This window comes from Bison bison, unplaced genomic scaffold (genome assembly GCF_000754665.1).
Source record: "Bison bison bison isolate TAMUID 2011002044 unplaced genomic scaffold, Bison_UMD1.0 scf7180017864529, whole genome shotgun sequence".
Lineage (NCBI taxonomy): Eukaryota > Metazoa > Chordata > Mammalia > Artiodactyla > Bovidae > Bison > Bison bison.
The window spans coordinates 1786656-1792296 of NW_011495079.1; positions in this window are offsets into that span (position 1 = coordinate 1786656).

Consider the following 5641-nt stretch of genomic DNA (forward strand, 5'->3'; position numbering starts at 1 on the left):
TTGCTTTTGGTCGTGCCATGTGGCATGGTGGATCTTAGTTCCCTGACCAGGGATTGAATCCAAGCTCCCTATTTGGAAGCTCGGAATTTTAACCACTGGAATAATCAGGGAAGTCCCCTCAGATACATGCTTTAGTCAGGAGATATCTTTGGCCTAATATCTTGATTTGTGATGAATATGAGCCAGTTTATCTGGAGAAAATCTCAGTGCAGAAGAAAAAGTATACGTTCAGTCATCAGAGTTGTTCAGTTGTGCCCAACTTTTTGTAACCCCATGACCTGCAGGACGCCAGGCTTCCCTGTCCCTCGCCATTTCCCAGAGTTTGCTCAAAATCATATCCATTGAGTTGGTGATGCCATCCAACCATCTCATTCTCTGTCCTCCCCTTCTCCGCCTGCCTTCAATCTTGCCCAGCATCAGGATCTTTTCCAATGAGTCAGCTCTTCACACCAGGTAGCCAGAGTATTGGAACTTCAGCATCAGTCCTTTCAGTGAGTATTCAGGGTGGATTTCCTCTAAGAGTGACTAGTTTGATCTCCTTTCTGTCCAAGGAACTCTCAAGAGTCTTCTCAAGCACCACAATTGGAAAGTGTCAATTCTTCGGCACCCAGCTTTCTTTATGGTCCAACTCTCACATCCATACATGACTGCTGGGAAAATCATTGCTTTGACTCCATGGACCTTTGTCAGCAAAGCGTCACCAGAGACTGATTCAAATCCTGATTCTGTCACTTACAAAATGTTTGTCCTTCAGTTAAGTTTCTGACAAACTATTTGCCTTTTGTTGAGTTTCTTTGCCTGTCTGAGCCTTTTTTTCCTCATAGATAAAATAGACATCTTATGCTCACATTATATTAACTTCCTGGTACAATGTTTGGTCCAGTATTTGCACAATTGGTAGAGGATGAAACTTAGTCTTACAATTCAGAAAACTTGCAAGTCTAAATTGTTCTTAGAACAGTGCAGCCGACAGACAGCTAATGTTTATCGAGCTCCTAAGATACACCAGGAAGTCTAATAGATACTCTGATGTATGTCATCTCATTTATTTATGACACTCAAGGTGTTTTGCATAATTCCCATTTTGCTATGGGACAGAACAAAGCTCAGGGAGTGGTGGCCTGCTCACAGACTACTCAAGTACTAGAAGCTAGGGTTGGATTTAGATCTGAGTAGTCGAATTCCAGGTTAAGGCCTCTCTCTCTCCAGTGTTCCCTAAACCACGTGTGCCAGTAGACTTAGGGGGTCAGAACTCAATGTTTGAAAACTAAAGCCTTTATCTATGGCTACATTATTACTCCCGACTCAGCAATTTGTTTATATTCATCAGAATCCACTGTCACAAATAAGTAAAATCTAAGTTTTACTGGATTATGAAAAAGGAGAATTTATTGACTCAAACAATGGAAAAGTTCAGGAGCAGTCACAGGTGGATCCAGGGACCCAACCAAGTTCAATGACTCTTCGTTCCTCCTGACTCAGGTACATCTCAGTGGAATCTTCCCCTCCTTTGATATGATTGCCAGCATTTCCTTGCAAATAGTTGCAGAGTGGAAATAAAAATCCTCTCTTCCCCAAAAGAAAAGTCTTCAAAGTGATCTTTTGTTTGTTTTTGGCAACTTGGAGACACATGCCCATTTCTTTACCAGTCATTCTGACTAGGAGAGCTGGCCAAAACTGAGTCATATATACTCACTTCTGGAATCAGGAATAAAGTTCCATCAGCTGAACAAACATAAGCAAAGATGCAAGAGGGGTGTCCCACGAGAAGTGTCTGGAATGAGTGTGAGTGAACCAAGTTACAATCACTGCTCTGGACAGAAAACTGAGAACCAAGTCTCTCGTCTCCACTCTGTGTGACCTTGAGCCAATCATGGTGCCAGACAGACCAGATGAATTCTGGCTCTATCACTTCTCAGCTATGTGACACTGAGCAGGATTCACCATCTCTCTGTTCCTCAGTTTCCTCATCTACAAAATGTCACAACTCATAGAGTTTTGGAGGAAGACTAAATAGTTTAAAATATACACATACATATGGCTAGAAAATGCTTGGCATACAGTAAATGTTCATTCATAGTTGCTAGCTAACATTTAAAAAATGATTATGCCTCCATTTCCTTGAATTTAACACAGGATTTTGCCTTCCTTGCTTAACACACAGAATATAAGTGAGAACACATACATGATGGCACACTGAAGAATAAAAGACGTTCTAAAATGGTTTTGTGGGAGACTACCCTGGTGGTCCAGGGGTTAAGAGCACACTGAACAGGGATGCAGGTTTGATCCCTGGTCAGGGAACTAGGATCCCACGTGACACAGAGCAATTAAGCCCCAGAACCACAACTTCTGAGCCTGTGTGCTCAGAACAACTAGAGAGTCTGAAAGCCTCAACGAAAGATCCTGCATGCTGCAAATAAGACCCAATGCAGCCTAAATAAATAAATAAATATTTTAAGTGCCATTGTAATGGCATTGCGACTGCACTCACAGGGATTAGATGCCCTTCCACTCCTCAAATGAAATTTGTCTGACCAGTCCTGTGCAGTGATGTTGCTGGAGTCCTACAGCACTTGACATTTTCCAGTGAGCCACTCCAGCACAACTTTGTGGATGAGTCCCTGGCTTTTGTCTGAATGAAAAAAAAGGGGAGTCATTGATGGTATTTGGCTGATCAGCTCTCTCCTCTGCTCAAACCTTCCAGTGGCTTCAAATCTTACTCAGAATTAAATGCAAGGTGCTCACTATGGTCTAAGAACTCTGCAGAATCTGTCCTCCTAATTTCTTTCTCTATCACCTTAGCATTTCACATTCCCCTCTTCTTTCATTGGCTTTATCCACACTGGCCTCCTTGATCTTTCTAAAATGTGAACATAGTAGGTTTGGTGCAGTCTCAGGGCCTTGACACATACTTGTAATTATTCCTTACCTATCTTCTCACTTCAGTTAAGTATCTGGACAAATGTCAGCCTTATCTGTGAAATCTTTTATAATCCACCCATCACAGAATATAGCCCTCAGTCTACCTTACCCTGGAGAAGGAAATGGCAACCCACTCCAGTGTTCTTGCCTGGAGAATCCCAGGGACGGCGGAGCCTGGTGGACTGCCGTCTATGGGATCACACAGAGTCGGACACGACTGAAGCGACTTAACAGCTACCTTACCCTGCCATACTTTTTATAAACACTCAGGTTTACTTGCCGTTTTACACATTTATTTATTAATTTGTTTATGATATGTTTCCCCTAACTAGAATAAAAGCTCCTTACAGGAAGGATTGTCATGGCTGTTGTTCATGGCTGTATCTCCAGAGCCTAGAAGAGTCTGGCCATAGTACTAGAGCTTCAATATTAACACATATTGGTGGAATGAATGAATAAATACAAGATGTAAAAGTACCTTGGTGAAAAGTTTAGAACATAATCAATATTCATTAAGTCTTGGTTTAAACATATTTTTTTAGCTAACCCCTCAGTGAGATTTTCGGCTTCCCTGGTGGCTCAGATTGTAAAGAATCTGCCTGCAATAGAGGAGATCTGGGCTTGACCCCTGGGTCAGGAAGCTCCCTGGAGAAGGAAATGGCAACCCACTCCAATTCTTACCTGGACAATCCCATGGACAGAGGAACCTGGGGCTACAGTCTTTGGAGTCCCTCAGAGTCGGACACAACTGAGTGACTAACACTAACACTACAGTGAGATTTAGTTGGTAGTTAATGAGTTATTGGAGATACTATCCAGCAGTTGCACTCCTACGTATTTACTCAAGTGATTTGAAAATTATGTTTGTATGAAAATCTGCAAGTGAATATTTATAACAACTATATTCACAATGGCCAAAATTTGGAAGCAACCATAATGTCTTTCATTAAATAAGTCAATGGATAAGCAAATTGTGGCACATCTAGACAATGAAATATTGCCCAGCAATAAAAAGAAATGAGCTGTCAATCCACAAAAAGACACAGATGGATGTAAAATTCATATAACCAAGTGAAAGAAGCCAGTTTAATAAAACTATACACTATATGATTCTAATTACATGGCATCTGGAAAAGGAAAAAATCTAGTAATGGTAACAAAAATATCAGTGATTGCAGGGAATTCAGGGGAAAGAGGTGTGTGTATGTATGCTCAGTGGCTAAGTCGTGCCTGACTCTTTGCGACCCCCCACCAAGCTCCTCTGTCCTTGGGGTTTCCCAGGCAAGAATACTGGAGTGGGTTACCATTTCCTAGGGGAAAGAGGAGGAAGGGTTAAGTAAGCGAAGCATGGGAAATTTTTTAGGGTGATGAAACTACTCTGTATTTATGGATACAAAACCTTACATATTTATCAAGTGAATTTTACAGCACAAAGAGTGAGCCTTAATTTTTCTAAATTATTTCAAAAATCATTTTAGAAGGTCTAGTAGTCATGGGATACAAAGCAGACCGTCACAAAGTAATCTGTGTTGCAAATGTTTAAAACAACCTCACTGGTAAGGATGGGAGAAAAGTGCTTTGGGAATGAATAGAATATAAAATTAAAGGCAAAAGAAGTTGCAGATAAACACTGTATTCTAGCTGATAAGGCCATATGCCACAAGGGTATCAGTTACTAATTCTGATATTGCTATACGTGTAGACTGGAATTGAACAATTAAGTTAATGGATGGTGGATGGTGGATGGTGGAAGCCAAGCTTATCACTGCTGGAGTGGAAGTTTACAGATATACACAGGGTAGAGGCTAGAGTTATCCGTGTTGCAAAGTATCAGAATTTGAGACATCAGTATGAAATCATGTTTAGCTTAACACAGATAGAAATGGTTCCATATAAAAATATGTATAGATATACAAGTATCTGTAAATCAAGACACACATATACGTCCTTGCTGTCTCAGCTGAGATAGCCTAGAAGCAAAATGAGCACACCTAGTAGGCAGCCCTTGGTTTTCAAGACCACTCCTCAGCAAAAGGAACAAAAATTCCTTGAAGCCAGTCAGAATGGCTGCGATCCAAAAGTCTACAAGCAATAAATGCTGGAGAGGGTGTGGAGAAAAGGGAACCCTCTTACACTGTTGGTGGGAATGCAAACTAGTACAGTCACTATGGAGAACAGTGTGGAGATTCCTTAAAATACTGGAAATAGAACTGCCTTATGATCCAGCAATCCCACTGCTGGGCATACACACTGAGGAAACCAGAAGGGAAAGAGACACGTGTACCCCAATGTTCATTGCAGCACTGTTTAGAATAGCCAGGACATGGAAGCAACCTAGATGTCCATCAGCAGATGAGTGGATAAGAAAGCTGTGGTACATATACACAATGGAGTATTACTCAGCCATTAAAAAGAAAACATTTGAATCAGTTCTAATGAGGTGGATGAAACTGGAGCCTATTATAGAGAGTGAAGTAAGCCAGAAAGAAATACACCAATACAGTATAATAACGCATATATATGGAATTTAGAAACATGGTAACAATAACCCTGTGTATGAGACAGCAAAAGAGACACTGATGTATAGAACAGTCTTTTGGACTCTATGGGAGAGGGAGAGGGTGGGAAGATTTGGGAGAATGGCATTGAAACATGTAAAATATCATGTATGAAATGAGATGCCAGTCCAGGTTCGATGCACGATACTGGATGCTTG